General features: G+C 55.4%; 3 long non-coding RNA genes across 3 annotated transcripts; all 3 read left to right on the forward strand.

Moving 5' to 3' along the window:
- LOC137449695 (uncharacterized) lies at positions 1–738 on the forward strand. Its single transcript, XR_010989458.1, has 3 exons — positions 1–181; positions 315–476; positions 655–738. It is a non-coding gene; the product is annotated as an uncharacterized lncRNA (long non-coding RNA).
- A 5,379-nt stretch (positions 739–6,117) lies between these two features.
- LOC137449696 (uncharacterized) lies at positions 6,118–6,855 on the forward strand. The gene is made up of 3 exons (XR_010989459.1): positions 6,118–6,298; positions 6,432–6,593; positions 6,772–6,855. It is a non-coding gene; the product is annotated as an uncharacterized lncRNA (long non-coding RNA).
- Positions 6,856–12,337: 5,482 nt separating this feature from the next.
- On the forward strand, positions 12,338–12,972 carry LOC137449697 (uncharacterized). Its single transcript, XR_010989460.1, has 3 exons — positions 12,338–12,415; positions 12,549–12,710; positions 12,889–12,972. It is a non-coding gene; the product is annotated as an uncharacterized lncRNA (long non-coding RNA).
- The last annotated feature ends 12,716 nt before the right edge of the window (positions 12,973–25,688 follow it).

The raw sequence follows: 25,688 nt of genomic DNA on the forward strand, positions 1-25,688 counted from the left end.
GCCAACAGAAAGCACTTTCTCATAGTGTGCTCCATGCTGCATCCAGAGCTGGATGGAGAAGAATCCTTCCTTGTGCTGGCGTCAGCTCCTTCCAGCTACAGGACCTGGAACTTTGCACAGGGTCAACTTGGCGCCTCTGGGGAGCCTCTGAAGTAGAGAGCCTTTTCCTCTGGGTGGGAAGGTAAGCCAGGATTACTCTCTGCATGAGGGGATTGGAAAGCCCAGCCTGTGTGCAGGAGGAGCTGGGCACTTTGTTCAGGCCCTGCTGGACAATCCTGCCCCCAGGGATTCATACTCTGCCCCATCTCTTCCAGCTCCACCAGCCCTCCAGCTATTTTGACCTGGGAGATCCCTACGGTCGCCTGCTTGGCATGGAGTACAACAGCCTGCGTGACCCCTATCTGCGGGACTACCACAGCCGGAAAGACAACTTGGAGAGGCTGAAAGGACTGGGATGTGTCACTAGCAATGGCAAAGTAGGTTGGGAGTCTCCCTCTAAGCGGGGTGCTGGGCACAGAGGGAGACAGCAAGAGGAAGGGAGGGAGGGAGGGAGTGTCTGCAGAGGAGCTGCTGGAGTCAGACTGTCCTGGGGAAGGCAGCCTGCGCCCACTGGTTGGCAGCACATTGGTGATTTCTCCTCTCATCTCTCCGTAGGTGACTTGCACTCTGAAGGAGTTCAATGAGTACCAGCAGTATCTGACCGCACACAAGCAAGAGACAGAGAAGGTGTCCAGGAGAGAAGAGGTAGGCAAAGCTGAGTGTTCACAGACACACTGACAGGTGCCAGCAGCCCCATGCTGCCAAGGGCTGGGCCTTGACTTGCTGCATCCTGGTGGGTGGTGGGGAGCCCCTTCAGGGGAGGAAAAGAAGGAAGAGGTGGTGAGACCTGTGCTGGTGTGGGTCTCAGCACACAGGGACACAAGCCACGAAGCACCCAGCTAACAGTGAGCTACACCTTGGTGTGTCACTTTTCAGGAAAGGCTCCGTCAACACCTGGACAAATCAAAGGATTCTGCCAAACCACTGGAAGTGATTGGCAATCCTTGCCTACCGCATCCACGAAAGCCAGGTTGCCCACCTCCAGCCAGGAGCACAAAGAGCAACCTGATACTGGAGGAAGAAGAGAGAAGAACAAAAGCAGCGCTGAAGCAGCTGGTGGCTGGAGGAGCTGCAGCTATCCCAGATGTCTTCCCCAACCACTGCTCATATCCAGCTTCTGAGTCATGCAGTTTCCAGGGAGACCATCTCCAGGATTCAGCAGAGCCATGCACAAAGGACTGGGGGTTCCAGAATCCCAGAGAGAGAAGTCAAGGAAAGGCAACAGCCTTGGCAAGCACCTTGGCTTTGAGGACCCCAGCAAGTCAGCTTGCTGACTGTGTCATCGAGCAGATCTATCAGCCTGGGCCTGCACTGTCCCCAAGCTGAGAGCTGTTGGAAGGCAACCGTCAAGCTGTCCAAGCTACAACTTGGCAAGGGGAGCTGTGCCACTGAGAACAGCCTTCCCATTGTGGGTGGGACCACAGTTCTCCAGACAGCCTGTCCCTCTAGCCAGTCTGAAGCCCCGCACCGAGAGAGGATGGCACAGGCCTGTTTGTCCGAGGGGAGCCCCAGCAGTCCATGTGAAAAACCAGAGTGTGGGCAGGCCTTGTGAAAAACAGCTTGTGGGCAGTGTCCTGAAGAAGGTGTGTGGTGTGGCAAGAGATGTGTGAGAGGCCCCGGTCTGTCTGCTCCACCTACCAGAAAACAGATTGCAAGAGTCAGCTCCAGCATGGACAAAAGACTTTGGGTATCTGCCAGCCAAAACACTCTGGAACTGCTGGGGAGAGCTCCAGAGCCACACTCTATTATGGACCTGCTTCTATTTCCTGTTACCAATAAACAATAACAACTGTAGATCAATAGCATGGCAGCAGTCACTAAGAACAACCACCACTCTTTTCTGATCTCCATCCCTCCTACAGTCTCTGTCAGGCTAAGACCCCATTTTGCCGAGGGTGGTGAGAAGCAGCCACCATTTTGGTCTCCTTTAGCAAGACTTGTTGCAGGGCTAGTGGGGGGATGGGTTCGGTTCTGGCAGTAACCAATGCAACAGCAGCAAGCAAGCAGGTATATAGACCATTACAGGTAACTAGAGACCTCTCACCACAGAGTGAACTTGTCCTCAGACAAGCAGGTATATAAGATGCTGGATTAGCTCTCTGGAGAAAGAATTGCAGCAGAAAGCAAATCAGAGAGAAAGGGCCAAAGCATCCCAGAGGGACTCGGGTCCGCTCTGTGGTGTGAGATTGATGGTCAGTGGGCACCGATCTGCCAGTTCTGTTCCTCCTCCCAGTTTAGCAAATTTTGTAGAGGAGCCAATGAAGTCCCCAGACCACCAAATGGGTGCATGCTGAAGTCCCTTCAGGCCACTTCTCCCACCGTATCACTTTCTTCTTCTGTCTCAAGTAGTGCTGTAGCAACCGTCCTTGAAATCGGGTAGGAAAGATCCTTCAGATCTGTGGCTCTGTCAGTTGGCTTGTAGCAGTTAACAAAGCTGAACCAGCATGCTGTGGGGTGAGAGGGATGCTCACTGGTCCCTGCTCTGCCCCCAAAGAGTCTGCAGCACCCAGTCCAGTGTGCAGTGCTTACGCTGAACTTGCCTTGTGCGTAGCTCTTAGATGGTGTTCATCTATGTGCCACTGGTGCAGGGACAACTGGGACCAACTCTTGCTGTGTGTAAATTGCTGAAGGGGCTGCAACATTGCTCTGACCTCCCTGAACAGTGTCACGTTTGCTCTCTCATCACCCAGGGCAGCAACTCTGCTGCACTTTTTCCTCATTACACTGACAATTTTAAACTGCCACAGGGCAGTTGCATGGAAGGGGCCTGTGGAGATCACTTCTCAAAGCCCGGTCAGCAAGAGCAGGGTGCCCACAGGCCTGTCCAAACAGGGCCTGCCCCAACAGGGCCTGCCCCCTGCAGAAATAGTGTCATGGCAACACAGTGATGTCACTGGGCAGGGGCATGGCAATGCAGTGATCTCACAGAGCAGGGGTTTGGCCACTGGGTGATGTCACAATGGAGGGGCGTGGGAATGCGATGACTCTACAGTGGGTGACGACCCTATAAAAGCCGCTGGCTGGGAGACCGCTGCAGTGACCACAGCTGAGGTCTCTGGAACAAGAGGAGTCAGCTCAGGGTTGCAGCTCCAGAAGAGAGCTCTTGCAAGGAGCCATGGAGTACTGTCTCACCACTGGTGTCCGGAAGGAAACCGCACTGGGAAGTGCACCACCAGAGAGGAGAGAGGTGAGCAGCACCAGGCCTACGGAGAAGGCTTAGCTGAGGAGAGGGCCCTGGGACAATGCCCTTCCCTGTAATCACCGTGCAGGAAGCTTAGTGAGCTGACACCTGAGCATTGGTCTTTCTCTCTTCCTTTCTAGATTGGCTATAGAAGACAGCCCTTGGGGCAAGGAGCAACAGGGATGATGGACCCTAAGGAATTTGTGGACCTCCCACTCGGGGTCAAGATCCCTGTGCCACGCAACTCCAAGCCTGTCTTTGTCAGGACAAAGCTGGGGGAAAAGGTAACGGAATTAGAAAAGGGTAGAAATGCTCTGCTCATTTACAGGGTGCCCATGGTCCCCGTCTTTTAGAGAAGGTCCTTGTGGCCACCTGCTGCACTCCAGCAGCCACAGCCGCAGTCCTGCAATCAGACAGGCCTGGGGAGTCCAGGCAAGCTCCTGGCTCCATGCTGCCAACCGAAAGCGCTTTCTCATAGCATGCTCCAGGCTGCATCCAGAGCTAGGCAGCTTGTTCAGGCCCTGCTGGACTCTCCTGCCCCCAGGGATTCATACTCTGGCCCATCTCTTCCAGCTCCACCAGCGCTCCAGCTATTTTGACCTGGGAGATCCCTACGGTCGCCTGCTTGGCACGGAGTACAACAGCCTGCATGACCCCTATCTGCAGGACTACCACAGCCGGAAAGACAACTTGGAGAGGCTGAGAAAACTGGGATATGTCACCAGCAATGGCAAAGTAGGTTGGGAGTCTCCCTCTAAGCGGGGTGCCCAGCACAGACAGAAGGAGGCAGGAGGGAGTGTCTGCAGAGGATCAGCTTCCCTCCTGCTGGAGTCAGTGCCCTGGGGAAGGCAGCCTGCGCCCACTGGTTGGCAGCACATTGGTGATTCCTCCTCTCATCTCTCCGTAGGTGACTTGCACCCTGAAGGAGTTCAATGAGTACCGGCAGTATCTGACGGCACACAAGCAGGAGGCAGAGAAGGAGTACAGGAGAGAAGAGGTAGGCAAAGCTGAGTGTTCACAGACACACTGACAGGTGGCAGCAGCCCCATGCTGCCAAGAGCTGGGGTTGGACTTGCTGCATTCTGGTGTGTTGGGGGAGTTGGGAGGGAGGGTGGGGTGTTGAGGGAGAAAAGAAGGAAGAGGTGAGAGCTGTGCTGGTGGGTCTCAGCGCACAGGGACACAAGCCACTAAGCATCCAGCTAACAGTGAGCTACACCTTGGTGTGTCACTTTTCAGGAAAGGCTCCGTCAACACCTGGACAAATCAAAGGGTTCTGCCAAACCACTGGAAGTGATTGGCAATCCTTGCCTACTGCATCCACGAAAGCCAGGTTGCCCACCTCCAGCCAGGAGCACAAAGAGCAACCTGATACTGGAGCAACAACACCAAAGAGCGAAAGCAGTGTTGGAGCAGCCAGTGGCTGGAGGAGCTCCCCAAGTGGGAAAAGCACCGAGAGAAAGACTGGGGCAAGCTGAAAGAGCAGCTCCTTCAGAGGCTTCCCTTGAGGCTTCTTCTCAGTCTGCACGAGGCTCTAGGGGCAAGTATTCAGAAAGCCTGGAGCTTCCCAGCGTTCATCTCTCCAAGAGGCAGCAGCAGCTGTGCCAGACGCCTTCCCCAAGCACCGCTGATGTCCAGCGGCTGAGTCGTGCAATTGCCAGGGAGACCATCTCCAGGATTCAGCAGAGCCATGCACAAAGGGCTGGGGACTCCAGAACCACCCTGCCTGAGCTTCCTGATATAGGGAGAGGTGCAAAGGCAACAGCCTTGGCAAGCTCCTTGGCTGTGAGGACCACAGCAAGTCACCTTGCTGACACTGTGCTAGAGGAGATCTGCCAGCCTGGGCCTGCCGTGCCCCCCAGGCTGAACGCTGTTGGAAGGCAAGGTGTAAAGCTGCCCAAACTGCAACTTGGCAAGGAGAGCTGTGCCACTAGGGACACCCTTCCCTCTGTGGGACCACAGTTCTCCAGACAGCCTGTCCCTCCAGCCAGTCCGAAGCCCAGCACCGAGAGAGGAGGGCACAGGCCTGTGCCCAGAAGGTTTGTGCGAGGGGAGCCCCAGCAGCCTGTGTAAGAAACAAGCGTGTCCTTTGTGGAGCTCGTGGGCAGCGTCTTGAAGAGAAGGGGTGTGGGGTGTCAAGACACGTGTGAGAGGCCTCGTCTGCTCCACCTGCTGGGAAACAAACAGACTTTATGCACTTGTGCATGTAAGAAACACTGCTTGTATGGACCTGCCTCCAGCAGGGAGACTGCTGGAGTGACCACCGCTGAGTGCCTCTGGAACAAGGGGAGTCAGCTCAGGGTTGCAGCTCCAGAAGAGAGCTCTTGCAAGGAGCCTTGGAGCACCATCTCACTGCTGGTGTCCTAAAGGAAGCTGCACTGTTGAGTGCACCAGGAGACAGGAGAGAGGTGAGCAGCAGCAGGCCTGTGGAGAAGGCTTAGCCAGGGAGAAGGCCCTGGGACATGCCCTCCCTTGTAACCACCATGCAGGAGGCTTATTGAGCTGACGCCTGAGCATCTCTCTTCCTTTCTAGGTTGCCTACAGAAAGACAGCCCTTGGGGCAAGGAGCAACAGGGATGATGGACCCTAAGGAATTTGTGGACCTCCTACTTGGGGTGAAAGATCCCTGTGCCGGCCAAGTCCAAGCCTGTCTTCTTTCAGAACAAAGCTGGGGGAAAAGGTAACAGAATTAGAAAAGGGTAGAAATGCTCTGCTCTTTTACAGGCTCCCCATCCTTTAGAGCAGGTCCCTGTGGCCTCCTGCTGCACTCCAGCAGCTGCAGCTGCAGCCCTTCAATCAGACAGGCCTGGGGAGTCCAGGCAAGCTCCTGGTTCCATGGTGCCAACAGAAAGCACTTTCTCATAGTGTGCTCCATGCTGCATCCAGAGCTGGATGGAGAAGAATCCTTCCTTGTGCTGGCGTCAGCTCCTTCCAGCTACAGGACCTGGAACTTTGCACAGGGTCAACTTGGCGCCTCTGGGGAGCCTCTGAAGTAGAGAGCCTTTTCCTCTGGGTGGGAAGGTAAGCCAGGATTACTCTCTGCATGAGGGGATTGGAAAGCCCAGCCTGTGTGCAGGAGGAGCTGGGCACTTTGTTCAGGCCCTGCTGGACTCTCCTGCCCCCAGGGATTCATACTCTGGCCCATCTCTTCCAGCTCCACCAGCCCTCCAGCTATTTTGACCTGGGAGATCCCTACGGTCGCCTGCTTGGCATGGAGTACAACAGCCTGCGTGACCCCTATCTGCGGGACTACCACAGCCGGAAAGACAACTTGGAGAGGCTGAAAGGACTGGGATGTGTCACTAGCAATGGCAAAGTAGGTTGGGAGTCTCCCTCTAAGCGGGGTGCTGGGCACAGAGGGAGACAGCAAGAGGAAGGGAGGGAGGGAGGGAGTGTCTGCAGAGGAGCTGCTGGAGTCAGACTGTCCTGGGGAAGGCAGCCTGCGCCCACTGGTTGGCAGCACATTGGTGATTTCTCCTCTCATCTCTCCGTAGGTGACTTGCACTCTGAAGGAGTTCAATGAGTACCAGCAGTATCTGACCGCACACAAGCAAGAGACAGAGAAGGTGTCCAGGAGAGAAGAGGTAGGCAAAGCTGAGTGTTCACAGACACACTGACAGGTGCCAGCAGCCCCATGCTGCCAAGGGCTGGGCCTTGACTTGCTGCATCCTGGTGGGTGGTGGGGAGCCCCTTCAGGGGAGGAAAAGAAGGAAGAGGTGGTGAGACCTGTGCTGGTGTGGGTCTCAGCACACAGGGACACAAGCCACGAAGCACCCAGCTAACAGTGAGCTACACCTTGGTGTGTCACTTTTCAGGAAAGGCTCCGTCAACACCTGGACAAATCAAAGGATTCTGCCAAACCACTGGAAGTGATTGGCAATCCTTGCCTACCGCATCCACGAAAGCCAGGTTGCCCACCTCCAGCCAGGAGCACAAAGAGCAACCTGATACTGGAGGAAGAAGAGAGAAGAACAAAAGCAGCGCTGAAGCAGCTGGTGGCTGGAGGAGCTGCAGCTATCCCAGATGTCTTCCCCAACCACTGCTCATATCCAGCTTCTGAGTCATGCAGTTTCCAGGGAGACCATCTCCAGGATTCAGCAGAGCCATGCACAAAGGACTGGGGGTTCCAGAATCCCAGAGAGAGAAGTCAAGGAAAGGCAACAGCCTTGGCAAGCACCTTGGCTTTGAGGACCCCAGCAAGTCAGCTTGCTGACTGTGTCATCGAGCAGATCTATCAGCCTGGGCCTGCACTGTCCCCAAGCTGAGAGCTGTTGGAAGGCAACCGTCAAGCTGTCCAAGCTACAACTTGGCAAGGGGAGCTGTGCCACTGAGAACAGCCTTCCCATTGTGGGTGGGACCACAGTTCTCCAGACAGCCTGTCCCTCTAGCCAGTCTGAAGCCCCGCACCGAGAGAGGATGGCACAGGCCTGTTTGTCCGAGGGGAGCCCCAGCAGTCCATGTGAAAAACCAGAGTGTGGGCAGGCCTTGTGAAAAACAGCTTGTGGGCAGTGTCCTGAAGAAGGTGTGTGGTGTGGCAAGAGATGTGTGAGAGGCCCCGGTCTGTCTGCTCCACCTACCAGAAAACAGATTGCAAGAGTCAGCTCCAGCATGGACAAAAGACTTTGGGTATCTGCCAGCCAAAACACTCTGGAACTGCTGGGGAGAGCTCCAGAGCCACACTCTATTATGGACCTGCTTCTATTTCCTGTTACCAATAAACAATAACAACTGTAGATCAATAGCATGGCAGCAGTCACTAAGAACAACCACCACTCTTTTCTGATCTCCATCCCTCCTACAGTCTCTGTCAGGCTAAGACCCCATTTTGCCGAGGGTGGTGAGAAGCAGCCACCATTTTGGTCTCCTTTAGCAAGACTTGTTGCAGGGCTAGTGGGGGGATGGGTTCGGTTCTGGCAGTAACCAATGCAACAGCAGCAAGCAAGCAGGTATATAGACCATTACAGGTAACTAGAGACCTCTCACCACAGAGTGAACTTGTCCTCAGACAAGCAGGTATATAAGATGCTGGATTAGCTCTCTGGAGAAAGAATTGCAGCAGAAAGCAAATCAGAGAGAAAGGGCCAAAGCATCCCAGAGGGACTCGGGTCCGCTCTGTGGTGTGAGATTGATGGTCAGTGGGCACCGATCTGCCAGTTCTGTTCCTCCTCCCAGTTTAGCAAATTTTGTAGAGGAGCCAGTGAAGTCCCCAGACCACCAAATGGGTGCATGCTGAAGTCCCTTCAGGCCACTTCTCCCACCGTATCACTTTCTTCTTCTGTCTCAAGTAGTGCTGTAGCAACCGTCCTTGAAATCGGGTAGGAAAGATCCTTCAGATCTGTGGCTCTGTCAGTTGGCTTGTAGCAGTTAACAAAGCTGAACCAGCATGCTGTGGGGTGAGAGGGATGCTCACTGGTCCCTGCTCTGCCCCCAAAGAGTCTGCAGCACCCAGTCCAGTGTGCAGTGCTTACGCTGAACTTGCCTTGTGCGTAGCTCTTAGATGGTGTTCATCTATGTGCCACTGGTGCAGGGACAACTGGGACCAACTCTTGCTGTGTGTAAATTGCTGAAGGGGCTGCAACACTGCTCTGACCTCCCTGAACAGTGTCACGTTTGCTCTCTCATCACCCAGGGCAGCAACTCTGCTGCACTTTTTCCTCATTACACTGACAATTTTAAACTGCCACAGGGCAGTTGCATGGAAGGGGCCTGTGGAGATCACTTCTCAAAGCCCGGTCAGCAAGAGCAGGGTGCCCACAGGCCTGTCCAAACAGGGCCTGCCCCAACAGGGCCTGCCCCCTGCAGAAATAGTGTCATGGCAACACAGTGATGTCACTGGGCAGGGGCATGGCAATGCAGTGATCTCACAGAGCAGGGGTTTGGCCACTGGGTGATGTCACAATGGAGGGGCGTGGGAATGCGATGACTCTACAGTGGGTGACGACCCTATAAAAGCCGCTGGCTGGGAGACCGCTGCAGTGACCACAGCTGAGGTCTCTGGAACAAGAGGAGTCAGCTCAGGGTTGCAGCTCCAGAAGAGAGCTCTTGCAAGGAGCCATGGAGTACTGTCTCACCACTGGTGTCCGGAAGGAAACCGCACTGGGAAGTGCACCACCAGAGAGGAGAGAGGTGAGCAGCACCAGGCCTACGGAGAAGGCTTAGCTGAGGAGAGGGCCCTGGGACAATGCCCTTCCCTGTAATCACCGTGCAGGAAGCTTAGTGAGCTGACACCTGAGCATTGGTCTTTCTCTCTTCCTTTCTAGATTGGCTATAGAAGACAGCCCTTGGGGCAAGGAGCAACAGGGATGATGGACCCTAAGGAATTTGTGGACCTCCCACTCGGGGTCAAGATCCCTGTGCCACGCAACTCCAAGCCTGTCTTTGTCAGGACAAAGCTGGGGGAAAAGGTAACGGAATTAGAAAAGGGTAGAAATGCTCTGCTCATTTACAGGGTGCCCATGGTCCCCATCTTTTAGAGAAGGTCCTTGTGGCCACCTGCTGCACTCCAGCAGCCACAGCCGCAGTCCTGCAATCAGACAGGCCTGGGGAGTCCAGGCAAGCTCCTGGCTCCATGCTGCCAACCGAAAGCGCTTTCTCATAGCATGCTCCAGGCTGCATCCAGAGCTAGGCAGCTTGTTCAGGCCCTGCTGGACTCTCCTGCCCCCAGGGATTCATACTCTGGCCCATCTCTTCCAGCTCCACCAGCGCTCCAGCTATTTTGACCTGGGAGATCCCTACGGTCGCCTGCTTGGCACGGAGTACAACAGCCTGCATGACCCCTATCTGCAGGACTACCACAGCCGGAAAGACAACTTGGAGAGGCTGAGAAAACTGGGATATGTCACCAGCAATGGCAAAGTAGGTTGGGAGTCTCCCTCTAAGCGGGGTGCCCAGCACAGACAGAAGGAGGCAGGAGGGAGTGTCTGCAGAGGATCAGCTTCCCTCCTGCTGGAGTCAGTGCCCTGGGGAAGGCAGCCTGCGCCCACTGGTTGGCAGCACATTGGTGATTCCTCCTCTCATCTCTCCGTAGGTGACTTGCACCCTGAAGGAGTTCAATGAGTACCGGCAGTATCTGACGGCACACAAGCAGGAGGCAGAGAAGGAGTACAGGAGAGAAGAGGTAGGCAAAGCTGAGTGTTCACAGACACACTGACAGGTGGCAGCAGCCCCATGCTGCCAAGAGCTGGGGTTGGACTTGCTGCATTCTGGTGTGTTGGGGGAGTTGGGAGGGAGGGTGGGGTGTTGAGGGAGAAAAGAAGGAAGAGGTGAGAGCTGTGCTGGTGGGTCTCAGCGCACAGGGACACAAGCCACTAAGCATCCAGCTAACAGTGAGCTACACCTTGGTGTGTCACTTTTCAGGAAAGGCTCCGTCAACACCTGGACAAATCAAAGGGTTCTGCCAAACCACTGGAAGTGATTGGCAATCCTTGCCTACTGCATCCACGAAAGCCAGGTTGCCCACCTCCAGCCAGGAGCACAAAGAGCAACCTGATACTGGAGCAACAACACCAAAGAGCGAAAGCAGTGTTGGAGCAGCCAGTGGCTGGAGGAGCTCCCCAAGTGGGAAAAGCACCGAGAGAAAGACTGGGGCAAGCTGAAAGAGCAGCTCCTTCAGAGGCTTCCCTTGAGGCTTCTTCTCAGTCTGCACGAGGCTCTAGGGGCAAGTATTCAGAAAGCCTGGAGCTTCCCAGCGTTCATCTCTCCAAGAGGCAGCAGCAGCTGTGCCAGACGCCTTCCCCAAGCACCGCTGATGTCCAGCGGCTGAGTCGTGCAATTGCCAGGGAGACCATCTCCAGGATTCAGCAGAGCCATGCACAAAGGGCTGGGGACTCCAGAACCACCCTGCCTGAGCTTTCTGATATAGGGAGAGGTGCAAAGGCAACAGCCTTGGCAAGCTCCTTGGCTGTGAGGACCACAGCAAGTCACCTTGCTGACACTGTGCTAGAGGAGATCTGCCAGCCTGGGCCTGCCGTGCCCCCCAGGCTGAACGCTGTTGGAAGGCAAGGTGTAAAGCTGCCCAAACTGCCACTTGGCAAGGAGAGCTGTGCCACTAGGGACACCCTTCCCTCTGTGGGACCACAGTTCTCCAGACAGCCTGTCCCTCCAGCCAGTCCGAAGCCCAGCACCGAGAGAGGAGGGCACAGGCCTGTGCCCAGAAGGTTTGTGCGAGGGGAGCCCCAGCAGCCTGTGTAAGAAGCAAGCGTGTCCTTTGTGGAGCTCGTGGGCAGCGTCTTGAAGAGAAGGGGTGTGGGGTGTCAAGACACGTGTGAGAGGCCTCGTCTGCTCCACCTGCTGGGAAACAAACAGACTTTATGCACTTGTGCATGTAAGAAACACTGCTTGTATGGACCTGCCTCCAGCAGGGAGACTGCTGGAGTGACCACCGCTGAGTGCCTCTGGAACAAGGGGAGTCAGCTCAGGGTTGCAGCTCCAGAAGAGAGCTCTTGCAAGGAGCCTTGGAGCACCATCTCACTGCTGGTGTCCTAAAGGAAGCTGCACTGTTGAGTGCACCAGGAGACAGGAGAGAGGTGAGCAGCAGCAGGCCTGTGGAGAAGGCTTAGCCAGGGAGAAGGCCCTGGGACATGCCCTCCCTTGTAACCACCATGCAGGAGGCTTATTGAGCTGACGCCTGAGCATCTCTCTTCCTTTCTAGGTTGCCTACAGAAAGACAGCCCTTGGGGCAAGGAGCAACAGGGATGATGGACCCTAAGGAATTTGTGGACCTCCTACTTGGGGTGAAAGATCCCTGTGCCGGCCAAGTCCAAGCCTGTCTTCTTTCAGAACAAAGCTGGGGGAAAAGGTAACAGAATTAGAAAAGGGTAGAAATGCTCTGCTCTTTTACAGGCTCCCCATCCTTTAGAGCAGGTCCTTGTGGCCTCCTGCTGCACTCCAGCAGCTGCAGCTGCAGCCCTTCAATCAGACAGGCCTGGGGAGTCCAGGCAAGCTCCTGGTTCCATGGTGCCAACAGAAAGCACTTTCTCATAGTGTGCTCCATGCTGCATCCAGAGCTGGATGGAGAAGAATCCTTCCTTGTGCTGGCGTCAGCTCCTTCCAACTACAGGACCTGGAACTTTGCACAGGGTCAACTTGGCGCCTCTGGGGAGCCTCTGAAGTAGAGAGCCTTTTCCTCTGGGTGGGAAGGTAAGCCAGGATTACTCTCTGCATGAGGGGATTGGAAAGCCCAGCCTGTGTGCAGGAGGAGCTGGGCACTTTGTTCAGGCCCTGCTGGACAATCCTGCCCCCAGGGATTCATACTCTGGCCCATCTCTTCCAGCTCCACCAGCCCTCCAGCTATTTTGACCTGGGAGATCCCTACGGTCGCCTGCTTGGCATGGAGTACAACAGCCTGCGTGACCCCTATCTGCGGGACTACCACAGCCGGAAAGACAACTTGGAGAGGCTGAAAGGACTGGGATGTGTCACTAGCAATGGCAAAGTAGGTTGGGAGTCTCCCTCTAAGCGGGGTGCTGGGCACAGAGGGAGACAGCAAGAGGAAGGGAGGGAGGGAGGGAGTGTCTGCAGAGGAGCTGCTGGAGTCAGACTGTCCTGGGGAAGGCAGCCTGCGCCCACTGGTTGGCAGCACATTGGTGATTTCTCCTCTCATCTCTCCGTAGGTGACTTGCACTCTGAAGGAGTTCAATGAGTACCAGCAGTATCTGACCGCACACAAGCAAGAGACAGAGAAGGTGTCCAGGAGAGAAGAGGTAGGCAAAGCTGAGTGTTCACAGACACACTGACAGGTGCCAGCAGCCCCATGCTGCCAAGGGCTGGGCCTTGACTTGCTGCATCCTGGTGGGTGGTGGGGAGCCCCTTCAGGGGAGGAAAAGAAGGAAGAGGTGGTGAGACCTGTGCTGGTGTGGGTCTCAGCACACAGGGACACAAGCCACGAAGCACCCAGCTAACAGTGAGCTACACCTTGGTGTGTCACTTTTCAGGAAAGGCTCCGTCAACACCTGGACAAATCAAAGGATTCTGCCAAACCACTGGAAGTGATTGGCAATCCTTGCCTACCGCATCCACGAAAGCCAGGTTGCCCACCTCCAGCCAGGAGCACAAAGAGCAACCTGATACTGGAGGAAGAAGAGAGAAGAACAAAAGCAGCGCTGAAGCAGCTGGTGGCTGGAGGAGCTGCAGCTATCCCAGATGTCTTCCCCAACCACTGCTCATATCCAGCTTCTGAGTCATGCAGTTTCCAGGGAGACCATCTCCAGGATTCAGCAGAGCCATGCACAAAGGACTGGGGGTTCCAGAATCCCAGAGAGAGAAGTCAAGGAAAGGCAACAGCCTTGGCAAGCACCTTGGCTTTGAGGACCCCAGCAAGTCAGCTTGCTGACTGTGTCATCGAGCAGATCTATCAGCCTGGGCCTGCACTGTCCCCAAGCTGAGAGCTGTTGGAAGGCAACCGTCAAGCTGTCCAAGCTACAACTTGGCAAGGGGAGCTGTGCCACTGAGGACAGCCTTCCCATTGTGGGTGGGACCACAGTTCTCCAGACAGCCTGTCCCTCTAGCCAGTCTGAAGCCCCGCACCGAGAGAGGATGGCACAGGCCTGTTTGTCCGAGGGGAGCCCCAGCAGTCCATGTGAAAAACCAGAGTGTGGGCAGGCCTTGTGAAAAACAGCTTGTGGGCAGTGTCCTGAAGAAGGTGTGTGGTGTGGCAAGAGATGTGTGAGAGGCCCAGGTCTGTCTGCTCCACCTACCGGAAAACAGATTGCAAGAGCCAGCTCCAGCATGGACAAAAGACTTTGGGTATCTGCCAGCCAAAACACTCTGGAACTGCTGGGGAGAGCTCCAGAGCCACACTCTATTATGGACCTGCTTCTATTTCCTGTTACCAATAAACAATAACAACTGTAGATCAATAGCATGGCAGCAGTCACTAAGAACAACCACCACTCTTTTCTGATCTCCATCCCTCCTACAGTCTCTGTCAGGCTAAGACCCCATTTTGCCGAGGGTGGTGAGAAGCAGCCACCATTTTGGTCTCCTTTAGCAAGACTTGTTGCAGGGCTAGTGGGGGGATGGGTTCGGTTCTGGCAGTAACCAATGCAACAGCAGCAAGCAAGCAGGTATATAGACCATTACAGGTAACTAGAGACCTCTCACCACAGAGTGAACTTGTCCTCAGACAAGCAGGTATATAAGATGCTGGATTAGCTCTCTGGAGAAAGAATTGCAGCAGAAAACAAATCAGAGAGAAAGGGCCAAAGCATCCCAGAGGGACTCGGGTCCGCTCTGTGGTGTGAGATTGATGGTCAGTGGGCACCGATCTGCCAGTTCTGTTCCTCCTCCCAGTTTAGCAAATTTTGTAGAGGAGCCAATAAAGTCCCCAGACCACCAAATGGGTGCATGCTGAAGTCCCTTCAGGCCACTTCTCCCACCGTATCACTTTCTTCTTCTGTCTCAAGTAGTGCTGTAGCAACCGTCCTTGAAATTGGGTAGGAAAGATCCTTCAGATCTGTGGCTCTGTCAGTTGGCTTGTAGCAGTTAACAAAGCTGAACCAGCATGCTGTGGGGTGAGAGGGATGCTCACTGGTCCCTGCTCTGCCCCCAAAGAGTCTGCAGCACCCAGTCCAGTGTGCAGTGCTTACGCTGAACTTGCCTTGTGCGTAGCTCTTAGATGGTGTTCATCTATGTGCCACTGGTGCAGGGACAACTGGGACCAACTCTTGCTGTGTGTAAATTGCTGAAGGGGCTGCAACATTGCTCTGACCTCCCTGAACAGTGTCACGTTTGCTCTCTCATCACCCAGGGCAGCAACTCTGCTGCACTTTTTCCTCATTACACTGACAATTTTAAACTGCCACAGGGCAGTTGCATGGAAGGGGCCTGTGGAGATCACTTCTCAAAGCCCGGTCAGCAAGAGCAGGGTGCCCACAGGCCTGTCCAAACAGGGCCTGCCCCAACAGGGCCTGCCCCCTGCAGAAATAGTGTCATGGCAACACAGTGATGTCACTGGGCAGGGGCATGGCAATGCAGTGATCTCACAGAGCAGGGGTTTGGCCACTGGGTGATGTCACAATGGAGGGGCGTGGGAATGCGATGACTCTACAGTGGGTGACGACCCTATAAAAGCCGCTGGCTGGGAGACCGCTGCAGTGACCACAGCTGAGGTCTCTGGAACAAGAGGAGTCAGCTCAGGGTTGCAGCTCCAGAAGAGAGCTCTTGCAAGGAGCCATGGAGTACTGTCTCACCACTGGTGTCCGGAAGGAAACCGCACTGGGAAGTGCACCACCAGAGAGGAGAGAGGTGAGCAGCACCAGGCCTACGGAGAAGGCTTAGCTGAGGAGAGGGCCCTGGGACAATGCCCTTCCCTGTAATCACCGTGCAGGAAGCTTAGTGAGCTGACACCTGAGCATTGGTCTTTCTCTCTTCCTTTCTAGATTGGCTATAGAAGACAGCCCTTGGGGCAAGGAGCAACAGGGATGATGGACCCTAAGGAATTTGTGGACCTCCCACTCGGGGTCAAGATCCCTGTGCCACGCAACTCCAAGCCTGTCTTTGTCAGGACAAAGCTGGGGGAAAAGGTAACGGAATTAGAAAAGGGTAGAAATGCTCTGCTCATTTACAGGGTGCCCATGGTCCCCATCTTTTAGAGAAGGTCCTTGTGGCCACCTGCTGCACTCCAGCAGCCACAGCCGCAGTCCTGCAATCAGACAGGCCTGGGGAGTCCAGGCAAGCTCCTGGCTCCATGCTGCCAACCGAAAGCGCTTTCTCATAGCATGCTCCAGGCTGCATCCAGAGCTAGGCAGCTTGTTCAGGCCCTGCTGGACTCTCCTGCCCCCAGGGATTCATACTCTGGCCCATCTCTTCCAGCTCCACCAGCGCTCCAGCTATTTTGACCTGGGAGATCCCTACGGTCGCCTGCTTGGCACGGAGTACAACAGCCTGCATGACCCCTATCTGCAGGACTACCACAGCCGGAAAGACAACTTGGAGAGGCTGAGAAAACTGGGATATGTCACCAGCAATGGCAAAGTAGGTTGGGAGTCTCCCTCTAAGCGGGGTGCCCAGCACAGACAGAAGGAGGCAGGAGGGAGTGTCTGCAGAGGATCAGCTTCCCTCCTGCTGGAGTCAGTGCCCTGGGGAAGGCAGCCTGCGCCCACTGGTTGGCAGCACATTGGTGATTCCTCCTCTCATCTCTCCGTAGGTGACTTGCACTCTGAAGGAGTTCAATGAGTACCGGCAGTATCTGACGGCACACAAGCAGGAGGCAGAGAAGGAGTACAGGAGAGAAGAGGTAGGCAAAGCTGAGTGTTCACAGACACACTGACAGGTGGCAGCAGCCCCATGCTGCCAAGAGCTGGGGTTGGACTTGCTGCATTCTGGTGCGTTGGGGGAGTTGGGAGGGAGGGTGGGGTGTTGAGGGAGAAAAGAAGGAAGAGGTGAGAGCTGTGCTGGTGGGTCTCAGCGCACAGGGACACAAGCCACTAAGCATCCAGCTAACAGTGAGCTACACCTTGGTGTGTCACTTTTCAGGAAAGGCTCCGTCAACACCTGGACAAATCAAAGGGTTCTGCCAAACCACTGGAAGTGATTGGCAATCCTTGCCTACTGCATCCACGAAAGCCAGGTTGCCCACCTCCAGCCAGGAGCACAAAGAGCAACCTGATACTGGAGCAACAACACCAAAGAGCGAAAGCAGTGTTGGAGCAGCCAGTGGCTGGAGGAGCTCCCCAAGTGGGAAAAGCACCGAGAGAAAGACTGGGGCAAGCTGAAAGAGCAGCTCCTTCAGAGGCTTCCCTTGAGGCTTCTTCTCAGTCTGCACGAGGCTCTAGGGGCAAGTATTCAGAAAGCCTGGAGCTTCCCAGCGTTCATCTCTCCAAGAGGCAGCAGCAGCTGTGCCAGACGCCTTCCCCAAGCACCGCTGATGTCCAGCGGCTGAGTCGTGCAATTGCCAGGGAGACCATCTCCAGGATTCAGCAGAGCCATGCACAAAGGGCTGGGGACTCCAGAACCACCCTGCCTGAGCTTCCTGATATAGGGAGAGGTGCAAAGGCAACAGCCTTGGCAAGCTCCTTGGCTGTGAGGACCACAGCAAGTCACCTTGCTGACACTGTGCTAGAGGAGATCTGCCAGCCTGGGCCTGCCGTGCCCCCCAGGCTGAACGCTGTTGGAAGGCAAGGTGTAAAGCTGCCCAAACTGCAACTTGGCAAGGAGAGCTGTGCCACTAGGGACACCCTTCCCTCTGTGGGACCACAGTTCTCCAGACAGCCTGTCCCTCCAGCCAGTCCGAAGCCCAGCACCGAGAGAGGAGGGCACAGGCCTGTGCCCAGAAGGTTTGTGCGAGGGGAGCCCCAGCAGCCTGTGTAAGAAGCAAGCGTGTCCTTTGTGGAGCTCGTGGGCAGCGTCTTGAAGAGAAGGGGTGTGGGGTGTCAAGACACGTGTGAGAGGCCTCGTCTGCTCCACCTGCTGGGAAACAAACAGACTTTATGCACTTGTGCATGTAAGAAACACTGCTTGTATGGACCTGCCTCCAGCAGGGAGACTGCTGGAGTGACCACTGCTGAGTGCCTCTGGAACAAGGGGAGTCAGCTCAGGGTTGCAGCTCCAGAAGAGAGCTCTTGCAAGGAGCCTTGGAGCACCATCTCACTGCTGGTGTCCTAAAGGAAGCTGCACTGTTGAGTGCACCAGGAGACAGGAGAGAGGTGAGCAGCAGCAGGCCTGTGGAGAAGGCTTAGCCAGGGAGAAGGCCCTGGGACATGCCCTCCCTTGTAACCACCATGCAGGAGGCTTATTGAGCTGACGCCTGAGCATCTCTCTTCCTTTCTAGGTTGCCTACAGAAAGACAGCCCTTGGGGCAAGGAGCAACAGGGATGATGGACCCTAAGGAATTTGTGGACCTCCTACTTGGGGTGAAAGATCCCTGTGCCGGCCAAGTCCAAGCCTGTCTTCTTTCAGAACAAAGCTGGGGGAAAAGGTAACAGAATTAGAAAAGGGTAGAAATGCTCTGCTCTTTTACAGGCTCCCCATCCTTTAGAGCAGGTCCCTGTGGCCTCCTGCTGCACTCCAGCAGCTGCAGCTGCAGCCCTTCAATCAGACAGGCCTGGGGAGTCCAGGCAAGCTCCTGGTTCCATGGTGCCAACAGAAAGCACTTTCTCATAGTGTGCTCCATGCTGCATCCAGAGCTGGATGGAGAAGAATCCTTCCTTGTGCTGGCGTCAGCTCCTTCCAGCTACAGGACCTGGAACTTTGCACAGGGTCAACTTGGTGCCTCTGGGGAGCCTCTGAAGTAGAGAGCCTTTTCCTCTGGGTGGGAAGGTAAGCCAGGATTACTCTCTGCATGAGGGGATTGGAAAGCCCAGCCTGTGTGCAGGAGGAGCTGGGCACTTTGTTCAGGCCCTGCTGGACAATCCTGCCCCCAGGGATTCATACTCTGGCCCATCTCTTCCAGCTCCACCAGCCCTCCAGCTATTTTGACCTGGGAGATCCCTACGGTCGCCTGCTTGGCATGGAGTACAACAGCCTGCGTGACCCCTATCTGCGGGACTACCACAGCCGGAAAGACAACTTGGAGAGGCTGAAAGGACTGGGATGTGTCACTAGCAATGGCAAAGTAGGTTGGGAGTCTCCCTCTAAGCGGGGTGCTGGGCACAGAGGGAGACAGCAAGAGGAAGGGAGGGAGGGAGGGAGTGTCTGCAGAGGAGCTGCTGGAGTCAGACTGTCCTGGGGAAGGCAGCCTGCGCCCACTGGTTGGCAGCACATTGGTGATTTCTCCTCTCATCTCTCCGTAGGTGACTTGCACTCTGAAGGAGTTCAATGAGTACCAGCAGTATCTGACCGCACACAAGCAAGAGACAGAGAAGGTGTCCAGGAGAGAAGAGGTAGGCAAAGCTGAGTGTTCACAGACACACTGACAGGTGCCAGCAGCCCCATGCTGCCAAGGGCTGGGCCTTGACTTGCTGCATCCTGGTGGGTGGTGGGGAGCCCCTTCAGGGGAGGAAAAGAAGGAAGAGGTGGTGAGACCTGTGCTGGTGTGGGTCTCAGCACACAGGGACACAAGCCACGAAGCACCCAGCTAACAGTGAGCTACACCTTGGTGTGTCACTTTTCAGGAAAGGCTCCGTCAACACCTGGACAAATCAAAGGATTCTGCCAAACCACTGGAAGTGATTGGCAATCCTTGCCTACCGCATCCACGAAAGCCAGGTTGCCCACCTCCAGCCAGGAGCACAAAGAGCAACCTGATACTGGAGGAAGAAGAGAGAAGAACAAAAGCAGCGCTGAAGCAGCTGGTGGCTGGAGGAGCTGCAGCTATCCCAGATGTCTTCCCCAACCACTGCTCATATCCAGCTTCTGAGTCATGCAGTTTCCAGGGAGACCATCTCCAGGATTCAGCAGAGCCATGCACAAAGGACTGGGGGTTCCAGAATCCCAGAGAGAGAAGTCAAGGAAAGGCAACAGCCTTGGCAAGCACCTTGGCTTTGAGGACCCCAGCAAGTCAGCTTGCTGACTGTGTCATCGAGCAGATCTATCAGCCTGGGCCTGCACTGTCCCCAAGCTGAGAGCTGTTGGAAGGCAACCGTCAAGCTGTCCAAGCTACAACTTGGCAAGGGGAGCTGTGCCACTGAGGACAGCCTTCCCATTGTGGGTGGGACCACAGTTCTCCAGACAGCCTGTCCCTCTAGCCAGTCTGAAGCCCCGCACCGAGAGAGGATGGCACAGGCCTGTTTGTCCGAGGGGAGCCCCAGCAGTCCATGTGAAAAACCAGAGTGTGGGCAGGCCTTGTGAAAAACAGCTTGTGGGCAGTGTCCTGAAGAAGGTGTGTGGTGTGGCAAGAGATGTGTGAGAGGCCCCGGTCTGTCTGCTCCACCTACCGGAAAACAGATTGCAAGAGTCAGCTCCAGCATGGACAAAAGACTTTGGGTATCTGCCAGCCAAAACACTCTGGAACTGCTGGGGAGAGCTCCAGAGCCACACTCTATTATGGACCTGCTTCTATTTCCTGTTACCAATAAACAATAACAACTGTAGATCAATAGCATGGCAGCAGTCACTAAGAACAACCACCACTCTTTTCTGATCTCCATCCCTCCTACAGTCTCTGTCAGGCTAAGACCCCATTTTGCCGAGGGTGGTGAGAAGCAGCCACCATTTTGGTCTCCTTTAGCAAGACTTGTTGCAGGGCTAGTGGGGGGATGGGTTCGGTTCTGGCAGTAACCAATGCAACAGCAGCAAGCAAGCAGGTATATAGACCATTACAGGTAACTAGAGACCTCTCACCACAGAGTGAACTTGTCCTCAGACAAGCAGGTATATAAGATGCTGGATTAGCTCTCTGGAGAAAGAATTGCAGCAGAAAGCAAATCAGAGAGAAAGGGCCAAAGCATCCCAGAGGGACTCGGGTCCGCTCTGTGGTGTGAGATTGATGGTCAGTGGGCACCGATCTGCCAGTTCTGTTCCTCCTCCCAGTTTAGCAAATTTTGTAGAGGAGCCAGTGAAGTCCCCAGACCACCAAATGGGTGCATGCTGAAGTCCCTTCAGGCCACTTCTCCCACCGTATCACTTTCTTCTTCTGTCTCAAGTAGTGCTGTAGCAACCGTCCTTGAAATCGGGTAGGAAAGATCCTTCAGATCTGTGGCTCTGTCAGTTGGCTTGTAGCAGTTAACAAAGCTGAACCAGCATGCTGTGGGGTGAGAGGGATGCTCACTGGTCCCTGCTCTGCCCCCTAAGAGTCTGCAGCACCCAGTCCAGTGTGCAGTGCTTACGCTGAACTTGCCTTGTGCGTAGCTCTTAGATGGTGTTCATCTATGTGCCACTGGTGCAGGGACAACTGGGACCAACTCTTGCTGTGTGTAAATTGCTGAAGGGGCTGCAACATTGCTCTGACCTCCCTGAACAGTGTCACGTTTGCTCTCTCATCACCCAGGGCAGCAACTCTGCTGCACTTTTTCCTCATTACACTGACAATTTTAAACTGCCACAGGGCAGTTGCATGGAAGGGGCCTGTGGAGATCACTTCTCAAAGCCCGGTCAGCAAGAGCAGGGTGCCCACAGGCCTGTCCAAACAGGGCCTGCCCCAACAGGGCCTGCCCCCTGCAGAAATAGTGTCATGGCAACACAGTGATGTCACTGGGCAGGGGCATGGCAATGCAGTGATCTCACAGAGCAGGGGTTTGGCCACTGGATGATGTCACAATGGAGGGGCGTGGGAATGCGATGACTCTACAGTGGGTGACGACCCTATAAAAGCCGCTGGCTGGGAGACCGCTGCAGTGACCACAGCTGAGGTCTCTGGAACAAGAGGAGTCAGCTCAGGGTTGCAGCTCCAGAAGAGAGCTCTTGCAAGGAGCCATGGAGTACTGTCTCACCACTGGTGTCCGGAAGGAAACCGCACTGGGAAGTGCACCACCAGAGAGGAGAGAGGTGAGCAGCACCAGGCCTACGGAGAAGGCTTAGCTGAGGAGAGGGCCCTGGGACAATGCCCTTCCCTGTAATCACCGTGCAGGAAGCTTAGTGAGCTGACACCTGAGCATTGGTCTTTCTCTCTTCCTTTCTAGATTGGCTATAGAAGACAGCCCTTGGGGCAAGGAGCAACAGGGATGATGGACCCTAAGGAATTTGTGGACCTCCCACTCGGGGTCAAGATCCCTGTGCCACGCAACTCCAAGCCTGTCTTTGTCAGGACAAAGCTGGGGGAAAAGGTAACGGAATTAGAAAAGGGTAGAAATGCTCTGCTCATTTACAGGGTGCCCATGGTCCCCATCTTTTAGAGAAGGTCCTTGTGGCCACCTGCTGCACTCCAGCAGCCACAGCCGCAGTCCTGCAATCAGACAGGCCTGGGGAGTCCAGGCAAGCTCCTGGCTCCATGCTGCCAACCGAAAGCGCTTTCTCATAGCATGCTCCAGGCTGCATCCAGAGCTAGGCAGCTTGTTCAGGCCCTGCTGGACTCTCCTGCCCCCAGGGATTCATACTCTGGCCCATCTCTTCCAGCTCCACCAGCGCTCCAGCTATTTTGACCTGGGAGATCCCTACGGTCGCCTGCTTGGCACGGAGTACAACAGCCTGCATGACCCCTATCTGCAGGACTACCACAGCCGGAAAGACAACTTGGAGAGGCTGAGAAAACTGGGATATGTCACCAGCAATGGCAAAGTAGGTTGGGAGTCTCCCTCTAAGCGGGGTGCCCAGCACAGACAGAAGGAGGCAGGAGGGAGTGTCTGCAGAGGATCAGCTTCCCTCCTGCTGGAGTCAGTGCCCTGGGGAAGGCAGCCTGCGCCCACTGGTTGGCAGCACATTGGTGATTCCTCCTCTCATCTCTCCGTAGGTGACTTGCACTCTGAAGGAGTTCAATGAGTACCGGCAGTATCTGACGGCACACAAGCAGGAGGCAGAGAAGGAGTACAGGAGAGAAGAGGTAGGCAAAGCTGAGTGTTCACAGACACACTGACAGGTGGCAGCAGCCCCATGCTGCCAAGAGCTGGGGTTGGACTTGCTGCATTCTGGTGCGTTGGGGGAGTTGGGAGGGAGGGTGGGGTGTTGAGGGAGAAAAGAAGGAAGAGGTGAGAGCTGTGCTGGTGGGTCTCAGCGCACAGGGACACAAGCCACTAAGCATCCAGCTAACAGTGAGCTACACCTTGGTGTGTCACTTTTCAGGAAAGGCTCCGTCAACACCTGGACAAATCAAAGGGTTCTGCCAAACCACTGGAAGTGATTGGCAATCCTTGCCTACTGCATCCACGAAAGCCAGGTTGCCCACCTCCAGCCAGGAGCACAAAGAGCAACCTGATACTGGAGCAACAACACCAAAGAGCGAAAGCAGTGTTGGAGCAGCCAGTGGCTGGAGGAGCTCCCCAAGTGGGAAAAGCACCGAGAGAAAGACTGGGGCAAGCTGAAAGAGCAGCTCCTTCAGAGGCTTCCCTTGAGGCTTCTTCTCAGTCTGCACGAGGCTCTAGGGGCAAGTATTCAGAAAGCCTGGAGCTTCCCAGCGTTCATCTCTCCAAGAGGCAGCAGCAGCTGTGCCAGACGCCTTCCCCAAGCACCGCTGATGTCCAGCGGCTGAGTCGTGCAATTGCCAGGGAGACCATCTCCAGGATTCAGCAGAGCCATGCACAAAGGGCTGGGGACTCCAGAACCACCCTGCCTGAGCTTCCTGATATAGGGAGAGGTGCAAAGGCAACAGCCTTGGCAAGCTCCTTGGCTGTGAGGACCACAGCAAGTCACCTTGCTGACACTGTGCTAGAGGAGATCTGCCAGCCTGGGCCTGCCGTGCCCCCCAGGCTGAACGCTGTTGGAAGGCAAGGTGTAAAGCTGCCCAAACTGCAACTTGGCAAGGAGAGCTGTGCCACTAGGGACACCCTTCCCTCTGTGGGACCACAGTTCTCCAGACAGCCTGTCCCTCCAGCCAGTCCGAAGCCCAGCACCGAGAGAGGAGGGCACAGGCCTGTGCCCAGAAGGTTTGTGCGAGGGGAGCCCCAGCAGCCTGTGTAAGAAGCAAGCGTGTCCTTTGTGGAGCTCGTGGGCAGCGTCTTGAAGAGAAGGGGTGTGGGGTGTCAAGACACGTGTGAGAGGCCTCGTCTGCTCCACCTGCTGGGAAACAAACAGACTTTATGCACTTGTGCATGTAAGAAACACTGCTTGTATGGACCTGCCTCCAGCAGGGAGACTGCTGGAGTGACCACTGCTGAGTGCCTCTGGAACAAGGGGAGTCAGCTCAGGGTTGCAGCTCCAGAAGAGAGCTCTTGCAAGGAGCCTTGGAGCACCATCTCACTGCTGGTGTCCTAAAGGAAGCTGCACTGTTGAGTGCACCAGGAGACAGGAGAGAGGTGAGCAGCAGCAGGCCTGTGGAGAAGGCTTAGCCAGGGAGAAGGCCCTGGGACATGCCCTCCCTTGTAACCACCATGCAGGAGGCTTATTGAGCTGACGCCTGAGCATCTCTCTTCCTTTCTAGGTTGCCTACAGAAAGACAGCCCTTGGGGCAAGGAGCAACAGGGATGATGGACCCTAAGGAATTTGTGGACCTCCTACTTGGGGTGAAAGATCCCTGTGCCGGCCAAGTCCAAGCCTGTCTTCTTTCAGAACAAAGCTGGGGGAAAAGGTAACAGAATTAGAAAAGGGTAGAAATGCTCTGCTCTTTTACAGGCTCCCCATCCTTTAGAGCAGGTCCCTGTGGCCTCCTGCTGCACTCCAGCAGCTGCAGCTGCAGCCCTTCAATCAGACAGGCTTGGGGAGTCCAGGCAAGCTCCTGGTTCCATGGTGCCAACAGAAAGCACTTTCTCATAGTGTGCTCCATGCTGCATCCAGAGCTGGATGGAGAAGAATCCTTCCTTGTGCTGGCGTCAGCTCCTTCCAGCTACAGGACCTGGAACTTTGCACAGGGTCAACTTGGTGCCTCTGGGGAGCCTCTGAAGTAGAGAGCCTTTTCCTCTGGGTGGGAAGGTAAGCCAGGATTACTCTCTGCATGAGGGGATTGGAAAGCCCAGCCTGTGTGCAGGAGGAGCTGGGCACTTTGTTCAGGCCCTGCTGGACAATCCTGCCCCCAGGGATTCATACTCTGGCCCATCTCTTCCAGCTCCACCAGCCCTCCAGCTATTTTGACCTGGGAGATCCCTACGGTCGCCTGCTTGGCATGGAGTACAACAGCCTGCGTGACCCCTATCTGCGGGACTACCACAGCCGGAAAGACAACTTGGAGAGGCTGAAAGGACTGGGATGTGTCACTAGCAATGGCAAAGTAGGTTGGGAGTCTCCCTCTAAGCGGGGTGCTGGGCACAGAGGGAGACAGCAAGAGGAAGGGAGGGAGGGAGGGAGTGTCTGCAGAGGAGCTGCTGGAGTCAGACTGTCCTGGGGAAGGCAGCCTGCGCCCACTGGTTGGCAGCACATTGGTGATTTCTCCTCTCATCTCTCCGTAGGTGACTTGCACTCTGAAGGAGTTCAATGAGTACCAGCAGTATCTGACCGCACACAAGCAAGAGACAGAGAAGGTGTCCAGGAGAGAAGAGGTAGGCAAAGCTGAGTGTTCACAGACACACTGACAGGTGCCAGCAGCCCCATGCTGCCAAGGGCTGGGCCTTGACTTGCTGCATCCTGGTGGGTGGTGGGGAGCCCCTTCAGGGGAGGAAAAGAAGGAAGAGGTGGTGAGACCTGTGCTGGTGTGGGTCTCAGCACACAGGGACACAAGCCACGAAGCACCCAGCTAACAGTGAGCTACACCTTGGTGTGTCACTTTTCAGGAAAGGCTCCGTCAACACCTGGACAAATCAAAGGATTCTGCCAAACCACTGGAAGTGATTGGCAATCCTTGCCTACCGCATCCACGAAAGCCAGGTTGCCCACCTCCAGCCAGGAGCACAAAGAGCAACCTGATACTGGAGGAAGAAGAGAGAAGAACAAAAGCAGCGCTGAAGCAGCTGGTGGCTGGAGGAGCTGCAGCTATCCCAGATGTCTTCCCCAACCACTGCTCATATCCAGCTTCTGA

Source organism: Melanerpes formicivorus, unplaced genomic scaffold (genome assembly GCF_026170545.1).
Source record: "Melanerpes formicivorus ecotype bairdi unplaced genomic scaffold, bMelFor1.0.p_v2 SCAF_32, whole genome shotgun sequence".
Classification (NCBI taxonomy): domain Eukaryota; kingdom Metazoa; phylum Chordata; class Aves; order Piciformes; family Picidae; genus Melanerpes; species Melanerpes formicivorus.